Source organism: Pseudophryne corroboree, chromosome 4 (assembly GCF_028390025.1).
Source record: "Pseudophryne corroboree isolate aPseCor3 chromosome 4, aPseCor3.hap2, whole genome shotgun sequence".
Taxonomy (NCBI): Eukaryota; Metazoa; Chordata; class Amphibia; order Anura; family Myobatrachidae; genus Pseudophryne; species Pseudophryne corroboree.
The window spans coordinates 571,258,278-571,285,198 of NC_086447.1; the positions used below are offsets into that span (position 1 = coordinate 571,258,278).

General features: G+C 40.6%; 1 protein-coding gene and 1 pseudogene across 1 annotated transcript in view; both read right to left on the reverse strand.

Moving 5' to 3' along the window:
* NMBR (neuromedin B receptor) overlaps window positions 1-26,921 on the reverse strand; it is a 414,971-nt gene that overhangs the window by 40,111 nt on the left and 347,939 nt on the right. The gene's annotated exons all lie outside the window — the stretch shown is intronic.
* LOC134912001 (5S ribosomal RNA) lies at window positions 24,596-24,714 on the reverse strand (annotated as a pseudogene).

Genomic DNA, 26,921 nt, shown 5'->3' on the forward strand with positions numbered 1-26,921 from the left:
TATCCTCTTCCCCATTCTACCTGCCCCCCTGGACCCCCTTTGCTCCACTTCCACCTCCTCTACTCCGTCTCCCCCACTGCCTGCTCCTACCTTGCTCATCTCTTCAACCTGTCACTCTCTACTGGCATCTTTCCCTCACCACTCAAACATGTTCTTGTCTCACCTATACTCAAAAAACCCAACCTTGATCCTTCCTCACCCACTAGCTACAACCCCATCTCTCTTCTCCCATATGTCTCCAAACTTACTTGAGCGGCTGGTATTCAGCCATTTCACCAGCTACCGCTCTGACCACTTCATCTCCTTGATCCTCTTCAATCTGGCTTTTGCCCACTCTACTCCACTGAAACTGCCCTGCTCAAAGTCACCAATTACTTGCTTTTGGCCAAATTCTGGGGTCATTTCTCTCTGCTCATCCTCCTGGATCTCTCTGCGGCCTTCTACACTTTGGATCATCACTTTTCCTCCTCTGCACCCTCCAGTCAATTGGCCTCTCTAGCACTGTCCTTGCCTGGTTCACCTCTTGACTTGCTAACTGGTCATTCTCTGTATTTGCCTCTGGCTCCACCTCACCCCCTTCCACCCTCCCCATTGGCGTCCCCCAGGGTTGTCCTTGGCCCCTTCACTTCTCCATGTACCCCTCTTCCCCGGGTGTGCTCATAAGCTCTTTCGGCCTCCAATGCCACCTCTTTGCAGATGATACGCAACTATACCTCTCTTCTCCTGATCTCTCTCCCTCTGTACTCTGTACCCCCACATCCAATCTCTGTCTCAATCCTGTCAATTCCAGCTAAGCAACATTGCTCGCATTAGGTCATTCCTCTCCCAGAGTGCGACTAAACTTATTATCCACTCACTAGTCATCTCATGGCTCGATTATTGCAACATTATCCTCAATGGCCTCCCACTCTCCCATCTCACTCCACTCTCATCTGTTCTCATCTCCGCAGCTAGACTTATCTTCCTCTCCCACTGCTCCACATCAAAACCTACACCAGCTCCCATTCCCCCACAGAATCCTCTTCACACTCCTCACCCTAACATACAAGGCCCTCTCTAGGTCCACTGCACCATACATTGCCAACCTCATCTCCCTACATACTCCAGCCCACCCACTCTGGTCGACCAATGACCATTGCCTCTTGTCTACTCTGGTCACTACATCCCATGTGCGAATCCAAGATTTTGCCCGTGCTGCTTATCTTCACTGGAACAAGCTCACTTGCTCTATTAGACTCTCCCAGAACTTGCAAAGCTTCAAATGGGTACTGAAAATTCACATGTTCATTAAAGCCTACCCTTCTGCATAACCCAGTCTTGATGCCGCTCTTCATTTCTCATGCCTTGGCCATCTCTGCCTCGCTTACTTCCTGACACCAGGCCACCTTATGCTTGCTTGAACCTCATGTCACCTGTCTGTCTCCCTATTCCCCTAGGTTGTAAGCTCCTTGGAGCAGGGCCCTCTTCCCTCCTGTTCTCACAGCCTTCTTCTCTTGCACTTCAATTACAGCTCTCTCCTACTCAGCGACTGTCTATACCTGCATTTCCTCCTGCCCATGACTGTTCATCTCTTCCAATGGCTGCCCGCCCACAGTAGTGTGCCGCTTACTTCTTTGCTTCCTGACATCTAAGCTGTATTGTGTAATGAGAACTGCGGTGCTAAAGGTTACTTGTGCTCTGTTTTATTTTTCTGTGATGTTAAGTTCTGTATACCATTTATTGTTGAATGTGTGTTGTATGTATGGCGCTGTCATTGCCAATTGTGTGAATAGTCTCTGTTCATAGGGGATGTGATCATTTAGCAGTGATAATTTTAACAATTGAATGAGGACCCCGGGACAATCATTGGTTCAAATCGATGCATTTATCCAGTGCTAACTATACACAATATATCATAATTTTAATTACTGCTCTTACAAGCATCTCATTATTTATATAAATTATGCCAATTATATGTTTAAGCTTTTTGTGCATAGGAACTTTCATCACTGAATGATTACTTTAACAAACTGAATCAGGAGCCTTGTGCTTTCATTGCCTCAAATGGATGTCACTCATTTTAATCCTCAGGGATTGATTACTGATTTTTGTTATTAGTATGCAGATTGGCGCTCACTCATTTAATGGCAGCGATGTGACCAAGCTATCTGGGTGAAACGCGTCATCGACTCTCACATGGTGCTGCTGTAACCATCAGACCTGCACAACACATCTCCACTACAGGAAAAACTTCACCACCACTCAGCGGACCTTGTTAACTCCTATTTTCAGTCCTTTTTCATCCGCGCATTGTGTACAGACACCCTGCAATATCTCTAGATAATAGGGTGTTTTTTCCACACTAACAGCAAAATGATGCTATTTCTATCTAGATCTGAGGCTGTCTTTCACAAATGATACATCTGCTTGTGGCAGTGTACGGAGCCATTATTATTGTAATAGTGAATATACTGTCTGGCAATATGATTATGCCTTGGCAACAGATGATTTGTTATAATCATTTGGCTCTTATCTGATTCTCTAACTATTTAACAGTGGTAATAGAGTGACAAAAATGCTCTGATAATTACAGCAGCAGATGTGGAGATAGCCTGATATGCTGCCCTGTTTAAGGTGTACTGGCATTTAAGGTGAATTATAGCACTTCAGCTATGTAAATTATTACTGTTTACATATGGTCAAGTCGTCTATATACTGTATATTTTTCAATCGTGACAATCTGGACTAGCTGTCCTATCTAAGGGTTGGGGCAATCTGTATTATCTGCCTTGGCTATTCACTTGAATTGAAGACATAAAAACTGAATATGTTGCCTGCTTTCAATTGTATGCTTTCTATGGTAGATTGAAATTATAGCAATTTACCTGTGAAATCGAATATCTGATGTTCTTGCCCTGTATAGTAATCTCAGTCAGTCAGATACTAGGACTGTGGTGTACTATGAAATGTATCATCTATTCTTTGAAACATTGTCTACAATGTATCCAAATAATTATGCAATGTTTGTGAACAAAGTAATGATTTGCAAGCTGCTCATGCTTTACAAAAATTAACTGACATCTAACATCTAAGTACACTGTAGTACTGTTAGCATTTAAAAAAAATATATATGCCTATAGATTAAGACACAAGAGGGGTTTATATACTGTATACCTAGGAATCACCCTGAATTTAGTGTAGTGGAGTCTAATTAATATTTCTGTGATCGGGTTTGTTGACATGCAATTTCAGCATAACTAATATCGTAATTAATTTCATTTAAATAAACTAAAATCATTTTTGACTATCTCATCTCATAAATACCGTTAAACACACTGCCATTATTTTTGCTAGATGAATTCTTGCTATATGATGATCTCCAACTTGACTAATTACTATCTTCCTATTATATAATTACCTAAATAAAGCTAATGTTTTAAGCTCTTTAAATTACCAAATATCTACAGTATGTGTCAACTTTAGGGTGTGTACACACTGAGATATTTTCTTTCGATTTTGACTATATAGTCAAAATTGCAAGAATAGTTAGTGCAGATTGCAAGGTGAAAGTCACCTTGCGATCCCGATTCGATCCCGATGCGCGGTTTCTCCAGGTCGGCATTGCAAGAAAAGATAGACTGTGCAGGCAAGTCAATCCTTGCTAGATCGGTGTACTATCTAGTTCATCTCACATGTCAATGACATCTCACATAAGCCAAAATCTCACATAAGCCAAAATCGTAAGCACACATAGTCCTTATCTCAAGAAAAGTTAGTCAAAATTGGGGGTGCTGGGCTCCGGGGAGTTCAAGGGAAATCGCAAGTGAAAATCGGGCATAGCAAGGATCTCACCGTGTATACACACAAATTTATACACACAATTAAATTTATCTTGTACTAAGCATGCCCCAACAATAAGTGGCATTACTGTGTGGGGCATAATATTGTGCAAGTGACATTACTGTGTTTGGCATAATATAGTGGAATTTATTTTTTCCTGTGTTGGCCAATGTCTGGGGGTGCAGTGTCAAAAACTGTGGTCTACTTCCGATTCCAGCAGTGGCATGGACGGCTGCTGATCTTTCCAGCTCCACTGACTGGGTCGCCTCATTACTGATTTCAAGGCTCTAATAGCCTCCATGCCGCTACCAGCCGCCAGCGATCACTGGGGGAAGGTATCCACTATATGGACAAATACCTTACCGCCATGCCATCCTCTAAAAGCCGCAACGCCAGGGATAAGGAGTGGCACCGGGCAAAATCCAAGATGGCGCTGGATGCCACTACAGATGCAGCAAGCCTCCCTTCCACCCCATTGCCACAGCGTGTGCATGAGGTAAATGACAGGCGGCTGCGCTGAATATCAGGAACGGAATACAATGTACAGAGAGCCAACGTAAAAAATAACAATGTTTATTTGTAAAACATATAAAAGGTTAATTATCATATGACCGGTGAATAATATGTATATATAAAGAACATTCACTAGACGTGAACTGGTGGTCTGTTGTAATAACTCAGCTTTTAGGGGTGAGAAGTTCCGTGTTCAGCTAGTTAAATCATTGATAAGTACCAGGTGTATTAGTGGAATCCTTGTAAATTCAAAGTCCCTCAGTTGAAATTGAGATTCAATACCTTTCCAGATGGGCTGGTGAGAGCCGAGCGTCCTCGGCTTCAATGTCCTGCAATGCCCATATATGCTGTGCAGCGGAAAGGAGGAGACCGTCTCTCTCACAACCCGGTCGTGGCGGCGTACTTGCTGAAGCCGCTGATGTCGGATGCTGTAGACGGAGGGTGCAGCGGGGACCAAGGAACACCTGGAAAAGTTCACCTGAGCTGAGTACGGATAGGGGTGGGTCCTGACGCGTTTCGTCACGTGAACGTGACGAAATGCGTCAGGACCCGCCCCTATCCGTACTCAGCTCAGGTGAACTTTTCCAGGTGTTCCTTGGTCCCCGCTGCACCCTCCGTCTACAGCATCCGACATCAGCGGCTTCAGCAAGTACGCCGCCACGACCGGGTTGTGAGAGAGACGGTCTCCTCCTTTCCGCTGCACAGCATATATGGGCATTGCAGGACATTGAAGCCGAGGACGCTCGGCTCTCACCAGCCCATCTGGAAAGGTATTGAATCTCAATTTCAACTGAGGGACTTTGAATTTACAAGGATTCCACTAATACACCTGGTACTTATCAATGATTTAACTAGCTGAACACGGAACTTCTCACCCCTAAAAGCTGAGTTATTACAACAGATCACCAGTTCACGTCTAGTGAATGTTCTTTATATATACATATTATTCACCGGTCATATGATAATTAACCTTTTATATGTTTTACAAATAAACATTGTTATTTTTTACGTTGGCTCTCTGTACATTGTATTCCGTTCCTGATATTCAGCGCAGCCGCCTGTTCTTTCTCTATGCTCCACCACAATACTACACATAGTATTCCGGCAAGCGCAGACCATCAGGAACATAAAATTGTGATCATTTAATCCTACTAAACACGTATTGGTTTTCATTGTTATTTGATGATTAGGCGCTCGTTTGTTGCAGTTTTTTGTTCTGGTCTTCCATGAGGTAAATGACCCCTCAGAAGGTGAATCTCCCCCTTGCTCCCCGATCTCTGCCTCAGACCAGGTGATACCACATTTTGATCGCCCAGTCACATATGGGGATATGGTGCAGGCAATCAGAATGGCAATAGATCCCCTCCTTAAAGCGCAGACAGCACAAATTAACCAGCAATTGACACTACTCTCACAGAGGGTATTAGATACTGAGCACAGGATGGGAGAATGTTTTGCAGACATCAGTACTTTGAAACAGCAAGTCTCTGCACAAGCCACTGAAATACACCAGCTGCACAATAAAGTGCAAGACTTAGAAAACTGCTCACGCAGACATAATTTAAGAATTGTGGGCCTCCCTGAAATGGTCAAAGGTCAGGAACTCTTTGACTTTATACGTATTACACTGCCAACTCTGCTTAAAGTGTCCAACAGATGCCATGATTTAGTAGTTGAACGGGCACATAGAATCAGGCCACAGAGGCAGCACGAGGGAGCACGACCACGTGCTGTTATTTTCAAGAGTCTTAATTATTTACACAAAGAACTGCTCTGGACGGCTTCGCGCAGATGCAGAAATTTATCATGGAATGATAACAGAATCCTCCTTTTCCAGGGCTACTCCGCAGAGTTGTCTAAAGCAAGAAAGGATTTTGCCCCGATTTGTTCACAACTGGTGCAAGACAGGTGTAAGTCATACTTGCCTACCTGACCCTATCCATGAGGGAGAAAATGCTCTGTTCCTGGACTTTCCTGGTAATGTATGATTGCTATCACCTGTGGTGAAACACCTTTCTTATCAATTAACTAGCTCACCACAGTTGATGGCAATCATACATTACCAGGAAAGTCCAGGAACAGAGCATTTTCTCCCTCATGGAGAGGGTCAGGTAGGCAAGTATGGTGTAAGTTAGCCCTCTTATACCCAGCCCATCTACGCATATATGATGGAACAGCTTTCACTGATTTCCTGAATCCTGCAGATGCTAAAGTTTATTTACAAGAGTATGCAGAGGCGACATACTCAAGATCGCGCATTTCTGAATGTGAATGATTTATTTTTGTACAATGCTGTTTTCATCTCACAGGTAATTGCTGTTCTCAGTAATGATTGTTTTTCCATTTACTTTGCCAATTCCATCATTGTATTCTGTTATACCTTATGTGCCTTCCCCCCCTACCTCTGCCTCTGTTGTGCTACTCACACATAAGGCTGGTAGCTTCTACATAATCTTTTCAAGTGAGGTGCTTCGGCCCAGGGGCACACAAGTTTTATTGTTTCCTTCTATGAATATATAGTTTTGGTTTTACGGGAGTCTGATGCTGGCTTCTATCCTCTATAGGACCCGTTGTATGTTGATTTGTTTTTTGGTTATCTTTGCCCCAGTTCCCCCCCCCCCTTTCTTTCTTCCTTCCTCCGACTCTTCTATTGCCTTATGCTACATGTACTATGTTGCCTGGCCCCAGGCAGACATACTTATTGTGTATGAGAGGGCTAATGATGTCCATTATGGCCTTTTACCACCGATCTCTGTATTAGATGATACCGACACTTAAATTGGGCTGTTGGAATGTTGGCGGCATAAACTCACCCCAAAAGAGGAAAGGTCTCTTAATATACCTTCACAAACTGTGCCTAGATTTGGTGTATTTACAAGAAACCCACCTGACACCCTCAGAAACTCTGAAACTGAACATGCTGGGTTGGATGGTACTTGACACAGCCTCCTATAACTCTAGAGCCAGGGGTGTGGCATTACTGGCGAGACGCCAGTTTCCCATAAAGGTTTCCAACATACTTTCAGATCCTTTAGGTAGATATGTATCTTGCCAACTTAAGATTGAAAAGCAGGTATTTTATTGCATGAATGTGTATGCGTCCAATGTCTATGAGAAGGATTTCTTTGTTCAGATTATTACTATTCTTACCCCAAGATTGCACGTCTGTTCTTTTGGGTGGCAATTTCAATTTGATTTCTAACCTCCACCTAGATAGACAGACGCCACATTCTGGCAGACATACGCTTCCCTATCTGGGAGTCCCAAACTTGCAAAACAACTGCAACTTCTTGATATATGGCGTTTATTGCACCCCACAGACAGAACTTTTTCCTGTCTCTCCACTGCCAAACACACCATGTCTCGCATTGATTATCTACTAATCTCCACTACACTCTTACTGAAAACTCTCCTTTCTGACATGGAACCAATACACCTATCAGACCACGCAGTGGTTTGGATACAAATTCAGCTTTCACAGGATAAGGGTAGCTATATAAATTGGAGGTGCCCCTCTACCCGGGCAACCTCATCTAGACTTAAACAGGCGGTTCTAGATGCATGGATGAATTATGAGGCTAATAACATAGATACCAAACATATGGACCCCGTCCTTTTTTGGCAGGCTTCCAAAGCCACTATCAGAGGTGAACTTATCTCCCATTCCTCCACGCTTAAAAAGCGGCTGACCAAACAATACCTAGAAGCCCATGACCTTGTCCCTCAAACATTTCTCTCCTTTACAACTAATCCCACACCACAAAACAGGGCCTCTTACCAATCAGCTAAATCTGCTCATGAAAACTTATTTATCAAACCATAGATGTCTTACTCCTTTTCTAGAAACCTTAGCTGTCATAAATTCGGAAACAAATCGAGCAAGCTTTTATCGAACATGCTCCAGGGTGTTCGCCCCCCTGCTACGATTCACCCCCTAAAACTGCCTAACGGTAATCTTACCACTGATAATACTCAAATAGCGCAAGTTCTTCTTGATTTTTATCGGAATTTATATTCTGCCCCCAACTCTGACACATCTCATGTGCATTCATTTTGGGATAATCTTTCGTTGCCTAAATAGTCCAACAGTAAGGGTCTGTCTTTGATTTCAGAAATCACTCAGAAGGTGAGGGATGGCATATCACACCTTAAACGTGGGAAAGCGTTGGGCCTAGGCGGCCTCACGGCGGATTATTATAAACTTCTAGCAGTGCATATTGTGCCAGTCTTGACTACTGTATATAATAAAATGCAATTCACTGATGAACTCCCCAAATATTTTAATAGTGCACTTCTTCGAGTATTACTGAAACCAGGCAGAGATCTTTCAGACCCGGGCTCATATTGCCCAATATGACTTCTCGAACATAGACTATAAGATTTTGACCAAGATTCTGGCCGATAGACTGAAGCTCCTTCTACCAGAGTTAATACATAGTGACCAAACTGGCTTTATCCGAGGCAGAAACCCGGTCACAGATATTAGAAAGGTCTTGGCAGCGGTGAGTGATTCCCGGTGCGCCATGTCAAATTCTGGGAGAGCAATATTATCTCTAGACGCAGAGAAAGCTTTTGACATGGTGCACTGGGATCACCTATTTCGCTCCCTTTTCCATTTCAGTTTTCCAACTCAATTTATCCATTTCATCCAGACATTATACACCAACTCTGCATCCAATATACTATGCAATGGCGTTCTATCTGACCCCTTTCCCATTTTAAGGGGCACAAGACAGGAATGCCTTTTATCCCCACTGCTTTTCGCGATCGCATTAGAACCCTTGGCCATTGCCTTGAGACAATCCCTCCATTACCAGGGTATACCTATTGGTTTTGTAGACCTCAGACTTTCACTATTCACTGATGACATGCTACTACTTTTATCACACCCAGAACATTCCATTCCGACTGCCATCTCGATCATTTCCAACTTAAGTTCATATCTGGCTATAAAATTAATATCAACAAATCCGAATTACTAATACTCCGTGGTCCTCCACCAGTCTTAGCTCAGGAACATGGCATAGCATCTATCAAATTGGCTAACTCACATATTAAATATCTAGGTATTCAGGTCCCACGTTCCATTACCGATCTTTATAGACTTAATTTTACACCGATTATCTTATCTTTAGAGAAGTCCCTGAAACAATGGCATCACCTTCCTCTATCCCTTTTGGGCAGAGTGGAAGTGATTAAATCCAAATTACTTCCAAAACTGACTTATATAATGCAACTTCTCCCTATTAAACTTACCTCAACAGATATTAAGACCATTAATTGTATTTGCACGAGATTTATATGGCAAGCCAAAAAAATTAAAATTGTTCTTAAAAAAACTGAGCCTGCCAAAGAGGGACGGAGGTCTAGGCTTCCCTGATTTATCATTATACACGCAGGCCATACACTTTTGTTACACCATGGACTGGATGTTAGAACGTAGTCACTACACAAATTATGAGGTGGAATGCGCATTGTTTGCTTCATTTTCACCGGGTGCCTTACTACTCACTCCTAAATCCGCCATAGAAAAACATATTTACTGTAATATCTTCCTCAAAGACACACATTCTGCCTGGCACTACAGTATGTAAATAAATCATTGGCCATGATCCCTTCCGATCCAAATGGCTACCTATATGGGGAAACCCACTGTTTAGCCCTGACATTGAAAATGCGGCTTTTCACTGCTTCAGACAAAAAGGCTTGAAAGCGATATTCCAGGTTTTCGATCCAGGAGGACACATTATCTCATTTACGCAATTACGGAACACTTATGGTCTCTCATCCTCGGGTTACTTTGCTTACGCTCAACTGAGACATTATGCTCTTGCCCTTCCCAAACCATTTAAACCCCCTCCCCCGTTAGATCACTTGGAACACATTTTCCATAAATGTACGGTGAATAAATACAAACCAAGGTTCACCTATTTAGCTTTCTTACAACTTCATAAGGAACACACCTGGAAACAAATCATGGTTCTATGGGCAAATTACATTCATTTATTATTACAAGACTACACATTATTTAAATACTATCACTCGGTACTGAAGACTGTACACTCCTCTGTGCTCCAGGAGGTTCACGTGAAAACCACTCAAAGAGCTTATATCTCTCAGAGCCAACGTAGCCATTTTGTACTAGAGGAGGATGGCAGATGTCCCAAATGTAGGATGTCTTCTGCGACGCTCCTGCATAATCTTTGGACCTGCAAACACGTAAGAAATTCTGGAATAGGGTCATGTACTTTCTTAATACCACCTTTAACATGCACATGGCTCTGAATCCCCTCTTCCTATTATTTGCTAATTTTGACGCCTGGCACCTTGGAGCACATAGGAAACACTGTATACCAATACTGACTATGATAGCAACAGTAGCAAAAAAGGTCATTCTGAATTCTTGGATCAAACACAGGTCCCCTTCATTGAGAGAAGTGATAAACCTGCTTAGGAAATATATGGCATTTGATAAATATGACGTACTCTCTGACTTCTGTAATGGTTCAGTGAGATTCTGTAGGAAATGGGGACCGTACCTAGAATAATCTCAGGGATGACGTGTCCCAGGATCCAGTCTGATATCATCTATTTTGACATCTAGACATATCGCACTAGTGTAAGCTATCTCTGATGACTATTTATAATATCATGGTTACGACACTCTGTTTATTTAGATGCAAATGTTTTGTCATACCCAATATATATGATTTATACATGATTTGACATTTGTAATCAATGGCAATACTCCCGGTTTACCCTCCCCCCCCTCCCTTTTTTCATACCCTCCCTACCCCACCCACCGTTCCTTTTCAGATTTTTTCATAATGTTCACGAATGTATTACAGTTTTATTATGCTGTTTTGTGACAAGGATCATATTCTGTTGCTGTTCTTTTACTGGAACTTGTTGGACCGATTCAGCAACATCACCTACTATACTGAACTTTGTCTCTCACCCGGGAACGAGAACAATTATATCTTCTCGCTTAAACTGATTTGTTTGGACACTATCTGTTATATTATGAGACCGTTATACAGATTTTATGATCCTGCTTTGCACTTTTGCCACCTATTTTATTATATACCTTGTTATATACATTTGAAAAATCAATAATCACATTTGAAAAAACAACAACTGTGGTGTAAAGAATTATTTTCCTGTAAGGACACACCCATTTTAGTGATATGACACCCATTTTAGTGAGGCCATGCCCCCTCTTTAGGGTGCGTGCTAATATCTACATCTTAAAATGTATATGGGGGAGGGCACTTTTTTTTTACTGTTCCACTGGGAGCCAAATTGTCTAGAAACAGCCCTGCAGTCAGCTGACATGCTCCAACATGGAGATGACCATAAATATATATTTAAAAAAAAAAAAAGGAATCCTGACCAGCTGGACAAGTGGCAGAGGTTAATTAGCAAGACAAGTTACGTAGAAGAACATGAGTGAAGGAAGTCAGGATTGTGACAGTAACATTATGATTTTTCATGAATTGGATTAATTGGTATGGCCTAGCTATGATGGAGTATTGCACTGTGATAATGGGGGCATGCCAGTGCATTTCAAGAGCTTCCCCATGATTCTCTTCAAACACCTATTAAATGCTGCATGCTCCATTATAAATTCTGGAGGACTACATGTTATAAAGCTGTGGAATCAGGTGCCACAAGGCAATCCAGCTGCAATGAGGAGAGGTTCAGCAAGTTAACCAAATGTGACCCTTTAACAATTACAGGTATTGGCAACTAAGTACTTCGAGCTACAAAATTTGTAACAATTAAAGCTTGCTTAAAAATTGAAAGAACAAAAATCACAGAGATCCAAGAGATGCTTTACATACCAGAAATGGGAACAAATCTTATTACCATCAGTATCCTAGAAGAGACGAGCCACACAAAAAAAGTGCATTGTGGGAAAGAGAGGAGGGATAGTCATATTTACAAGGTACAAGTTTCAGAAATTGTATGTCCTTTATACACAGTACTGTTATGTGATGATGACAACTAAGTCACAGTCACTGGAACTCTGGCATATAAGATTTGGTCACCTTGGTTATGACAGTGTTCAGAAGTTATGACCTGGGATAGTTACAGGAATGTTATAGACTTGTACGACTATGAGGTTACTGTGAAGTGTTGGGAAAGCTTGTCATTCTGGCCAAGAAAAACCTCTCTTTGTGCACAGCAATTCATTCTCTCTCAGCAAGATAGTACCTCTCATTACTTGCAGTTAGGGTTTGCAGTCTAGGGCCTCTTCGTTATATAGTCACAGGAATGTCAGTAACTGACACAGAGACACCCATGTAGAAGAGTACACACCATGTGATCCTACGGATTATGGGTGTGAACGCTGTCCACAAGTGTACACATGGGCCCACGAATTATGGCAAACATGCCATGAATATTCACTGCCACAGGTAAGTTGATAAAGGACACAGCTGTAGATACTTCATGTCATTTATAGATGACTATATAAGGATGACACGTGTGCTTCATTAGAGATAAATATGAATTAGCAAAGAAGATTGCAGATGACAAGAGGTTTGTAGAGAATCAATCAGGTCTCAGACTCAAGACGCTGGGAATGGATAAGGTTGAACAATATCTCAACAGAGCAGTGGAACAATTCTTAAGAATATATATAATAGAGAATCAATTGACCATTTCCTATACACCTGAGTAAAATGGTGCCAGGGAACAAGCAAACTGTGCACTAGTAGAGAGCAACATGTATGATAAAAATGCATGCCTGGAAACTGAGTTTTTGGTGTAAGCCATGTCCACAGCAGTTTACCTCAAGAACCATTCTCCTATAGTTGCCCTAAAGGACATTACACCTATTGAATAATGGTCAAAAGTAAGCTAGGTGTAAGACATCTGAAAGTTTTTGGAAGTACAGTACTGTATATGCACACACACCAAAGGAAAGAAGATGCAAGGTGGATTCATAATCAGTGAAGTGAATCATTCTTGGCTATTGCCATGAAAGCAAAGGCTACAGATTATGGAATTGAAATACCAGAAAGATTAAGTTGAGGGATGTTATCTTCAAAGAAATAGTGGAAGTTGTAGAAATGCTAGAATTTGATAAGCAGACAGAGTACTGCATACTGTATCTCACTGGCCATACAAGCAGCTGTGGATATTTCTTTGCCAGAGTAAGAAAGTTCAACCAGAAAGATGATCTTCTGCAAGATCAAATATTGGCAAGCCCCCTAAGAGGTATGATGAGGAATTTGTAGATATTGCATTTAGTGAGCCTTAAGATATCCAGAAACCAAAAGTCAAGAGACTGTTGCCAGGGTGCATGCTGTCAGTGAGGGGACTGTTACTAATATGTTTACCAAGACCAGACCAGAGTTACGTGATACAGCATGTTGATGTTTAATTATATGTGTAACCCAGATGTTCCCAAATGCAGTCTTCAAGGCACCCCAACGGTCTTGCTTTTAAATTATTAATATCCATGCTTGGCCACAGGTGACTTAATTAGCACCTTAGTCAATTTGATTTAACCATCTTGGCTGAGCCATGGGTATACCTGAAACCTGGACTGTTGGGGTGCTTTGATGACCGCGTTTGGAAACCTCTGGTTTTACCCTACCTTTCTTACATGCTGCTTCAAGAAAGCTGATATTAAATGCTTGTGTGACATCAAGAAGTTTGTAGTGAGGAAGGTGTTAGAAATCTCCCCACTGTGCATGAATGATGGACACTTGGACCCATGGAGGTCTGTCCTCCAACCTCATCACTATTGAGCATATGCAGGGGCCATTTTGTGAACATAACAGACTGCGTGGAGACTGTAAATTGATTTGATGGAGACACAAGTCTACATGTTTAGCTACAAAAAGACCTGCATACTGTATGAAGCTGTTCCAGAATCTCTGCACAACTACCTATTTGCAGTATACACTCACTGGCTGTGAGTGTGCTGTATGAAACCCTACTACGCAACAAGCTGCATCCATTACCAGTATGCATAGTGAGTATGGCTGTATCTAAAATATTTCAATAAACCAACACCACTACTAAGTAACTGGGCTGTTCATAGCTTGTGTCATCCATTGATGTGTAATTATATAACTGCAAATAATAACACCTGCATGCAAAATTCCCAACAAAATATTAATTGCATAGCATTGCATACCTTGTTGCTAAGCATACAGTAAAAATTAGCACTTTATATCACATGCTTACAATTGGATGATTCTCCAGTTATGCACACGATTTTTCACAATGCTGACATTATTACTACATGACATCCTATATCATGATTTGCTGCATTTCTAGTGAACAATGAGGTTTTCATGTCAATTTCAAATTTGCACATTTTTTTGAAACATTACATATAACTGTCTATTTAATAGTTCATGTGTTTCTGACTGCAGCACTGTGATAATTGTTTTTAATGTTTCCATGGAGTTTCATGGAACACAGCATCTGAAAGCATTTCGACACTATGGATACTTTGTCAAGGCTATGATGCTGTTGAACTGATGCCTCTATTTATAGTGAAGGTCATAACAGGAAATAGGTTTGATCTGAAATTGAATGATTATGTATAAATCTTGGTAGCTAAAAGAGGAACACAGTTACAGAAGTACAAATGGATATATACATATATAGCTTAAACACAAATAATGAAATCATAACAATAAATGGACTCCTCTGCATGTGGTCATATTGACACATACAGACATGACACTTTAGCCCCACAAAACTGTGTGTAGTATGTTCAAGTGGAAGAAGACTAAAATAAAATGTGGGGAGATGACAGAAGGGAATGTAGTCATGATCCAGGCAGTCAGGATCCCAACGGTCAGAATCTCAATAGCAAAATCCTGATGGTCACAATGTTTATGGATGCTGATGGTGAGTATTAGCTAAGGTATTAAAATCTGGATAGATGAGTTAGGGGGAATGTGAGGGAGAGGGTGCACCTTTGGCAGCCCACTCTATGCTGGACAATCTGAACCCATTGCGGTTAATACTCATTTGAATTGCTGTATCATATAAGCTGAATTATTGTACATGAACTCTTGTTGGCACCCTGTGTAAGAAGTCCGTACACTGCCTCTGCCTTTAGTACACTGCCTCTGCCTTTAGTACACTGCCTCTACCTTTAGTACACTGCCTCTGCCTTTCAGCCTGGAATAAAAGGAAGGTGGAACATTTTTTTTTTACAAATTGTGGTATGTGCTGTACCTTACTTGGTTTGTGTTTGTTGATAGATATGGAGGACAAACAATTGAGAGAAGAGGCATAGATGGCTTAAGTCAGGGCATGTAAAATCAAAGAAAAAGTCAAAGTTGGATTAATAAATGTCAGATTAGTACAATACTCAATAAAAATTGTTGTCTATGCAAAAAAAAAAAAACATCACCAATACCCCCATTAATTAATATTTTTAAAATCAAACAAATTAAATTATTGACCAATCCTTCCTTCCCCTACATACACACTCTACCTCCCTTGGGCCCCTGACCTAGTTACAGGGTATTTATAAAGATCTGTGTCAGACCATTTTTTCTGATTTTGGTTTATTTTTTTTATTTACTTAACTAAAACCACATAATTTGGCCTTTTTTTGTTCCTAGAGTATTATTAACATCTATAACATTCATTTCCAGGGAACTTTTACCACAGTACAAACAATTAAAAATCCATAGGGAAGTATTCAACTGATATATCCCGTCCAATCTCCTTTCTAAAGTGATCCCCATTATCGCACATATTGTGTCCATAGTAATCAGGTTTATCTGCAGAAAGAGTTGGGCACCCTCGCTACCCCAGGCATAGCAAGCTGAAATTATTATACCACTCCCGTCAGCAGAAACAGAACGGGTGTGGAATGTGTTTAAAAGAATTGAATACCACGCATATTGCACAATATATATTTTTAGATGCTGAAATCATCTGTACAGATTATTTTCAAGATCAGTGTAGGATTAGTTCCTGAAAGGTATGTTTAACCTAGAGAAGGTAAACACCCACTGGAGTAGTTTGCCAATAACGGGTGGAGTGCCTCAAGTTGCTTCAGCCAGCTTTACGCAATGTATGTACCATGTAAATAATAAATATGTATGTTTTTCACCAATATACACAACTCATCTTTGTATTAATTCAACATATTTCCACTTTATTGCAGATATCACTGCAGAAAGGGGGTGAAATTGCACCGAGTCCCAGCTGTGGCTCCCTTATATGGAATCCAAAACCTGCAAGATCCAATGCTGGATGAAAACAATATTGTGATGTTGTCAAAAATTGACTGCAAATGAGTGGAAATTAATGTTATTGAAGTTAATAATACTGTAGGAACAAAAACACGCCAAAATTCTGTGATTTTTAGCTGTTTTTATGATTTTTTTTCTTATAAAATACAGATCCAAAACCAAAACCTGCAAGGGCGGTTTTGACAAAACCAATACAGATCTAAACCATGAAGGAGACATAGTACAGATCCAAAACTAAAATCCCAAACCCAAGATTTGGGCCGGTGCACAACTCTAGTATTTAAATATCTGGGTTTTATATACAAAATAATGCCATTTACATTATGTCCTGATTACCTATTTGATGTCTCCTTATAAGAGATTAACACAGGCACTAGCACTATTATCACCTGAGGTAATCATGGAATAATGATCACATCTGTATACAGTGGGGGTAATTCAAAGTTGATCGCAGCAGGAAATCTTTTAGCAGTTGGGCAAAACCATGTGCACTGCAGGGGGGGCAGATATAACATTTGCAGAGAGAGTTAGATTTGGGTGGGTTATTTTGTTTCTGTGCAGGGTAAATACTGGCTGCTTTATTTTTACACTGCAAATTAGATTGCAGATTGAACTCACCCCACCCAAATCTATCTCTCTCTGCACATGTTATATCTGCTTCCCCTGCAGTGCACATGGTTTTGCCCAACTGCTAAAAAATGTCCTGCTGCGATCAACTTGGAAGTACCCCCAGTATGCGGTTAACATACTGCTCATCATGATCCTGGCTGTCTCAATACCGACACCGGGATCCTGACGGTGGTACTATACCGCCGCCGGAATACCGGCAAGGTAGGCAATTCCCCGTCTATGGGTGTTGTCGACACCCATAGAGGAAGAATAGAACCTGAGCTAAGCTCGCCACCGAAAACCGCAAGTGGCTTTGTTGCACTCGCCCTCCGGCATTCTAGTACCTGGGATGCCAATATTGGTATACTGACATTCGGCATTCCCAGCGGCGGGATCACATACCGATCCCCTGTATACTGTAAGTACTTCTTGAAATCTTTATACATACTGTATATACAGTATTACATTTATTTCTCTTTTGTGACTTAATGGGTCAGAAAGCCCAAATAGGGGCTTTCAGTTGTACTGTGCAAGCTAGCCAGGTCACACTTGCACCCATCTCCTGCAACTGGCTCAGCAAGATGGTACATTAAACCTTATCAATCCTGACTGGTAAAGCTTATGTGGCTTAGTATTGCTCAGCTGATAAATCAGAGTGGTATGTGGCTTTCTATTGTTATTAAAATAGCCATGTCTTAGTAAACAAGCCTGGACCAAAAATAACAGACATGTTCTAGCAATTTGCATCATGTATCATTAAAAGTCCCATTTAATTATTTGAGGAGTGAGGGGAAAGGTTCCTTTAACGGTTTGATGTGCTGGTTATTCTTAAACCAGGTTTGTCTTCCCTGGCAGACGGGATTCTTCTTTGATGCTCTTGAAACCTAGACCTAGGCCATGATTTCATTTTGCAGCTAATTATCTTTCAGTTCTGTGGCTCAGCTAAAGAATTCTTTTGTGGTTTTCAGCACATTGTCTTCACCTCATTTCCTACAATATTTGCATAAAAATTTCACAAGATAATCTTTGCAGTGTATTTATTTTATCATTATGCTGCTCTACCCCAACCACATGAATGAAATGAATTGAACTGCATTTATAGGAACAAAACAAAACAGCACTGAACAAATGGATAAGGAATTGGTTTTATAAATGAATTTTACACTTGATTGGGCAACAATAATACATTGGAATGTTATTACATTTCATTGTGTTGTGTAGTTTGCTGTTTAGCAGTCATGACATTCCATTATTTCAAGTGTCGAGTAACAGTGGGATAACCTTGATTGATGACTTGGGTGGCAAATAGGCTATATTACTTTTTATCATGATCTAAACAGAATGAGAAAAAAAAACTCTGACACTTGCAGAGTAACCTTCTATATAGACTAAATTTGAGAACATGTTGTTGAAATCTAGACTGCATCTTCTAAATGTCTGCCACTGTACGCTGCAATATTATTAGAATGCACTGCTACACTTTTAGGTTTAATAAACATTATTATAAAATGCCATATCTTTCTGATCGGTTTGATGCCGTTTTATTAAGCTTTCTACACTGTGGTATCTTTACATTGCACTGGTAATAAGATGGCAGAAAAGATCCCTCAGATATTTCCATATTTTTCCTTATTTGAATCTAATCTGAGTTTGACATTTACAATGATAATAGATGAAATACAGGTATCACCTTAAAAAAATGCTTTTGTATATAAAAAGAAATTCATTTGAAATTCTCAGAATTGCAGATATTTCTGCTTATCTATTATTGTAAAAAAAAAAAAAGAACGAAATATATAGCATTTATCCATTGCTATAAATGCTGACATTTGAAACTAAGTATTTGTATGAAATGTAACAATCTGAAGTCAGCATTCCAGAGCACAAAATAGCATGTTTTGAAACAGCTGGACATCCTGCTGAATTCTTGACAGCTTCGTATTCTTTATTTTCTCACTTCTCAATCACTATTTACTATTGAACTTTGCCTGTGTTGATCATGCACATTCAGATGCATGAAGTCCAGAATTAAACAAAGTTCAGATAAAAAGGGACGTGGTGTACTAATTGACATCTCCGCCCATTGCACCAATACCAATCGCATATGCACTAACTTATGTGATTGGTATTGCGAAGGACAGCTCTTCTGATAAGAGCTGTCCTTCGCGATCTCCGGCGGGCCCCGGACTTCTGGGTTTATGACCCGGGAGTCATTCTGCATATACGCAGAGTGACAGGACGGCTGCTGGGAAAGCTGGGAGGGATTCGATAGGCTCCCTCAAACCAGCACTGCAGACATAAGCCCATAGGCTTCTATGGGGTCATGCGGTGTCCCGGTGGCCAGCTGTTAGTTCATTCTAAAATGCAGTAAACAGAGGTTTGCCTCATTTTTATTTAGTACATTCCACCCAAGGTATAAAAAGTAATATAAGATGTAGAAATAGAGGCCAAGTCCTAGAGGCAATTATCTAAGCAAATTTAATGGGGCAGTCTTAAAGAAAATGATATCATGCAAGGTTACACACAAAGCCACTGCATATAAAAATGGCATTATGTAAAAAAAACAACTAAACTAATCTCAAAAACCTAATTTAAACATAGGTTTACCGCAAAATTTTATTTAAGCTTAACAAAAATATTATTTAGTAATCGGTCCTTGGAATTTAATAATTTACTGTATATAAATACTACAAATGTAATTCACAACATTTTCTTTAAAATAAAAAGTCACCATGTCACTAGTCACATGTGTAGGTATACGCACTGCATTTACAGCATCAGTTCCCTGCTTATCTGTGTGTGCAGTCGTCACAGAATACATCAAGTGAAGAGTGACAAAGGTAGTATGAAAGGGAGATATAGAGAATTGGGAAAAATTAACAGTATGTATATAGGGAGACATGAGCTCTAGGTGGAGGGACACGTGAAAAAAGTGGGGGAGGGGAGCATGATAGGGGATAGCTTTGCATTAACTAACATATCCTTCTACTTTACTACATCACTGTCATGTTATAAAAAGCATGAAAACAAAGTTCAAACTATCAAATTTCCTAAAGTAACTTTAAGCATTGCCATTCCATTCCATTTTATATTTTGACATAAAGTACCATCATTTCAACATTTTCACTAGTAATACAAAACATTATAGGGGCAGATGTACTAATACTTGGAGAGTGATAAAGCCAATCAGCTCCTAAATGCCATACTACAAAGTATGTTTGAAAAATGACAGTTAGGAGCCGATTGGTTGATAGTTTATCGCTCTCCATTTTATCTTTCTCCAGACCTTCGTAAATCTGCCGCATGGTGAGGAGAATCTATTATATTATATTGAAATCAAGAACTTCCACACAGGTATAACTCATAAGTTAATTATATAAATAGCTTTGCAGCATGGTCAGGGTCATCATTAACTAAATTCTGCCAGCCAAAAAGGATGGTTGTTGAGTTTTGGTGACCAAGGTGATTCAGCTTCATAATGTTTCACAAACAACAGTATCTGAGGTGATGTCATCTTGGAATTTCTACATTAAGTCAACAGTGGGAAAATACATAATCCAGGTTTGTGATATCCATGCATTAAGTTAATGTGCAAATTAAAAGACGCAAGTAACTGCAATAAAAATTGCTATTTTCTACTTTGCACTGGCACTTTGGTCAATTAAAGAGTCTGAAGAGATCTCCAGTGCAGGACATGATAGTTACATTGCAGTGCATAAATGCAAGTTTTGTGGTCCAAAGAGCATAGGCAAGGGACTACCACACAATGAAACTAGAGTTATTCTTCACCGTGATTCAACAAATAACAGTGCATACTGCATATGGCACCCACTTTAGAAACAGTGCATTAGAGGTGTCATTGGTGTCTGCCAGTTTCACAGTTAATTATTGGCAATGCTGGCTTCTTGCTGCTGTGATGATTTATTTTTGCATGTGGACCTATTGCAAGGCAACTGTAATGTTCATACTGCTTGCTGCTTAGTAATCAAACTATTCAAATTCCCCCCAAATTACACAGTCATTAAAGAAGAGTTATATACACAATTGCCAAGGGCAATGATGTCACACAGCTTGCTAGCCACAGAAATATTTGTAGAGCTACAGGATGTCAGGTGGGTACTTAAAGTGCCTAATCTCCATTTCCCTACCACCTACAGACTTAGATGAACCCTTGTTTTAAATTATGTGGCTCCTTAGAAGTTATTTTCTGACAAAAACACAATATCATATGTGGTACCCCACTAGTAAACCCAGCAGCTCCCTGCAATATGGGGATACTGGTTAGGGAGAGTCAATAGTGCAGGAAGCCCAGCAGGGATGCAACTGACACACACAGGGAGAAGCTGAGGCTATATATAATGGCTCTCCCCAACTGCCAGGGAGCCAACTCGAGAGACAAGAGAGCAGCAGCAAGAGGTACCTGAGTACCAGTGATCCCAGTGAATTGGACTGTGGTGTGCTGGTACAGAAGTGCAGGTAGCAGAGACCAGCACCACAAGTTCTGTCAACTAGACGTTGACTGTCACACTGTGAGGACCATGGAGTGTATTCATGAACCAGTGAAAGAAGTGGAGAAGTGAGCCAGTCGGAAAGTTTCCCATGGCAACCAATCAGCTTTCAAGTAACATTTGTCAAGTGTATTCTATAAAATTCTACATAGCAGCTGATTGGTTGCTAAGGGCAACTTCTCCACCGGCTCACTTCTCTTTTCTCTGTTTCATGAATAGACCCCCATATCCTTTCCCCTTGGAGTGGTCTGGCAGAAGGATGAACTCTTCAACTAAGGAAATGTGCAGGAGGCGGCAGTGACATCCAGTTAGTGGTCTGCTGAATGAGGGAGGTGGCTTCTTCTGTGCGACACTCCTCTGCTGTAGGGAGCCAGTAGCAGTGCTCAGACAGATGTGTAAACGCCAACTATTCAGCCTTACAGTGTAATGCACCCCCTCCTGTTAAATATTACTAAGCCACTGTCGCACTACCAGTAATTTCGTGCCATTGCCCCTCACTCTAAATTTGGATACAACAGGTCGATCAGGCTTTGGATAACATGGTATCCAAATTTAGAGCGAGGGGCTATGACAGGAAATCACTGGCTACTACTAAATCTTTTGTAATTTACGTTCTGTCTTGCCCTTGTGGTTTTCACTATGTGGGCACGACAGAATGTCAGTTTAAAGAATGAATGGCTAACCATAGGTCAGCTATCAGAGCGGCTTTGGAATCTGGTACAAGTGACCAGCCTATGGCACGCCACTGTGCGCAGAGGTCACACAGTATAGCCAGCATTAAGTAAACTCACTGATCAAGTCCCCGCCTCCATTCGTGGTGGTAATTGGGGAAAGAGATTGTTTCAGTTGGAATGTCGCTGGATATTCAAATTAGATATCCTGGCACCTAAGGGGATTAAATAAGCAAAGTGGATTACACTGTTTTCTATAGTCAACTCCACTGAGTATTTGTGTTTGTTGATTACTATTATAAATCTCCAGTCTATAAGACTGGTATAATGTGGGGGCTAAATTGGTCATACAGCAAGCAGGGTATTTGGAATTGGTATTGATATATTCCCATGTTTTCATATTTGATATGTAACTACAGTATGTGTTTGTAATGTATTGTTTTGTGTGTACTATTGATTGTATATGTATTATTGTGTTTGTACAATGTTCATTTATGTGATATGTTATTTTGGTTACCTAGGTACCTGTCATGTGAGCCATGCCGTTATTTCCCTGCTGGCGTCTCCAGATGACATCACCCGCTGTACCGAGCGGTCTCCAAGAATGGGTGACCGCGGTCTGTGTGATAGATTGAGCCGGAGGTTTCTACACAGGTGAGGTGAGTTGCGGTCATTGACAAAGGGGGAAGGGTCTATGTGTGTATATATACTGTACGTGTTTAATGTGAGGTACATCCCTGACGACGAGCTGACGCCCGAAACAATTGTTGGATGAACTGTCTCAAATAAAGGATTCATAACAAGTCTTCTGAGTGCCGCCCGTACTTGCCTCATTGTATGGACATCTGTTTCCAGGGAGGGCACCAGATCAGCTGTTATGTGAGGTATATGAGTGCCGGATGCTACAAGGGACTATATATATATATATATATATATTAAAAAATGAAGTAAATAAGAGCGCCCAATAGTGTTAGTGTGGAAATCTATATATAAAAGATAACTTAGCTCATAAAACTTTCAGCCTGATGATTCTCAGAAGTAAAAAATGTAAAAGAGAGATAAAAGCAACATAGTGTGTACTGTTTTCAGACGTTTTTCAAAGATACAATCATTAGGAACTTTGCCGGTTCCAATAATTTGATGTAATAAAAACAGTAAAAACAGGAACAATTTATTAAACAACGATCCTGCCACAAACGCAGGTGGCAGGTATAGACAATTTAAAAAACAGCTCGTCTGGTCATAAATGTAGGTAGCGCATGTACAGAATTAAAAATTATAAACAGCTTATCTGTCCGCATACGGAAAAACCATAGATTAAAAGAATATTCAGGCAGATTCTCTATCTGTAATAGCAGGTATCAAACGTACAGGATTGAAATTAAAAAACAGCTTATCTGTCTGCAAGTAGGAAGTCCAAGGGGTAAGCATCAAGTCCCTGTCCCAACGCGTTTCGTCCTAGCATGAGGACTTCATCAAGGGGATCATATATATATATATATATATATATATATATATATATATACACATACTATTAATTTTTGTGTTAAACTTGTAGGATTGAATGCTTGCAGATGCCACTGAGACTGCTAGCTGACTATGTAGTTGTTATCCTCTAAATGCACAGGAACTGTAATCCCCTGAACTGGAATTAACTTCTAGTGCTTTGTATTGTGTATTAGATAGGCAGTAAATACAACTTGAATGCATTTGCACTGAGAAAAGGTAAGAGAAAAAAGACTTGTGTGGACGCACTCTTGTTAAATGCAATGGTAAGAAAGATATATTAGAAGATTAAAACATAACTTTTATTTATTTTACACATATATAGATTTTGTATCCCACGATCAGATAGACATCAATAAAGTTGTTAAAAAAAATGATGAAGTATTCTGGTTTATTCTATATTAATAATAGATAGGTGGAGGGATATAGACACCAGCAGTACTACATCCGTGTCCTACCACACCAGTACAAGCAATGCTTGTATTAATGAGATCTTAATTGATCTTGTAATTCATAATGGTGGAACCTTGTGTACCTGGTTCACACTGTCATCAATAAAGTGTCAACATTCAAAAAGTACTTGCATTGATTGTACTCCTTACTCTGTGGATATTTTAATCAATTGTTGCTGATCAAGGTGTCCATAGTATAGGGCAGAAATTCAGTAGGAAGGAAGGATATTGGTGATCCTGCTGTTAGTGTTATGTCAGAATAACCACTTTATGCCATACTACTACACTCGGTATTCCCTGGTCATCACCCTTCCAGGTACTGACCCAGCCCAACACCGTTTACCTTCCAAGATCAGATGAGATTGGGCACGTGCGGTGAGGTACGGTAGTAGGAAACAGTGGCATATGTTTTTGACGCACTAATGAGAGTGCACCTAGAGTCAAAGTATGAGCTCTGAAGAAAAAGAAGTCAGTGTGAATATAGCTTGCAGATGTGGATTTGCTGTCCACGTTAGACCAAGGATTTCTGAATTGCGGATGAGAGTCCACATATTAAAGTGAAGATTAGAAAAAGGACAGCAAAATCGTATGATATGACAAATATTAAAATTAACTGAGTAATAAAGAGAGGCAAGGTTATCTTATCAACTTGCATGAAAACATTAATGAATAAGAAATATATATCAATGCCAAGGTCCGGTCAAAGTCACTTATATTCAGATAAGGCAATCTTTGTCCATGTTCTCATTCATTAGGACAGAATATCTCAAATAACAACACAAGGAACAATTTGATAGTATTATTATTATAATCTCACAGTTTCCAATATTATGCACAAGATCCAGTCAAAGTTGATCCTGTTGTGGGATATTGGGACTGTTTGGTTAATTATTCACAGTATGGTATGGATTTGATCCAGTATAGTTGAATTCATATCAGATCATATACACAGATCATATGTGTACTGCTGGTGTCTACATTCCTCCACCTATCTGTTATTAATATAGAATAAACAAGAACACTTCATCATTTTTTTAATAACTTTATTGATGTCTGTCTGTCTGATCGTTGGTACAAAATCTATATTATGTGTAAAATAAATAAAAGTTATGTTTTGATCTTCTAATATATCTTTCTTACCATTGCGTTTAACAAGAGTGCGCCCACACAAAAGTCTTCTTTTCTATTACCTTTTTTCAGTTATCCTACTGACTCAGGGCGCACCACCGCTTGGTACAATTAGGGAGTGACCTCTCAATATGTTACGTAATACTGGTCTATAAATACAGATAGGAATATTTATTTTGATTGGTGCAGGATCAAAAACCCTTGTTTGCATTTACATTGAGCCAAAGCCATAACTAGACTTTTTCGTGCCCCCTCCCCATTTTTCCAATAGGAACATAAGGCACATGCCTCATGGGGAAGGGGCATGACAAGATTGATCCCAGAGAAAGCCCATGCTATAATGCCCCTTCCCACATTTTATATATATTATAATATATAATAATATGTTTTATATATATATATATATATATATATATATAAATAATAAACACACATTTATAGACCACTGCAGGAAAATGGATTTGGACACAAATCCTCGCTGTCACGATCCGGGTATCTGGACGCCATTACTTGCCTTTTAGATGCCTCCTGAAGCTGGCTCAGCATTCCAGGGCCGGATCTCATCTGTGTTACTGATGTCCACACTCTGCATATTCCTCCTGTCACTCTGAGACGCTGTCACAGCGGCGCCATGTTTGAATCTAGTATGGTGTCTCCCGTCCTCCGCGGCATCCGCCGCCGCTCCTGTGTTCCAGTATGCAGGTTGTCAGAGTGGTGCCCCATGCCTGCCGTGGCCTCCGCTGTCATCCATGTGTCTCAGTGTGCAGTTGTCATTTTGGCGTCTCCTGTCCTCCGCGGCCGGCGCCGCCATTGCTGCTATGTTTCCACATGGTTTTTCAAACCAACTTTCCCTCCAGTACTAACATGGGCGCAGCCATGTTTGTTCCAGTCACATATTCAATCTCCACCAATCCGCTGCACTGTGAATCTGCATGATTGGCCAGCCAATGCCTGCCCTGCAGCAGGTATAAGTATCCTGTGCCTGAACCAGGAAATGGTCAGTGCTTTGATTGTCAAACCTAGTTCCAGTCTCTCTCTCCTGTGGTTGTTTCTCCAGGTTCCAGCTCCTGTCTCCAGCATCCACTAAGAGACCCGCACCTGCCTTCCATCCTGCGGTGCAGCCTGACTCTGCAGTCCTCTGTGGCTATTCCAGCTTCCAGCTAATAACCCATCTGCTTCCAGCAGTATCCAGTTTCCTTAAAGTGCCGGTGTTGTTCCAGCGGATCACTACTTACCAGCAGTATCCACAACTATCGGTAACCTCTTTTCAACTCTTCTGTTTCCACGCTCCCTAGCATCTTACAGTATCCACTCCGTGTCTTCATCACCTGGCTGGTTCCATCCAGCATCCACTCCGTGTCTTCATCACCTGGATGATTCCATTCAGCATCCACTCCGTGTCTCTACCACCTGGCTGGTTCCATCCAGTATCTACAACAGTCTATTCAAGTTACCAGCTTCACCTAATACTTC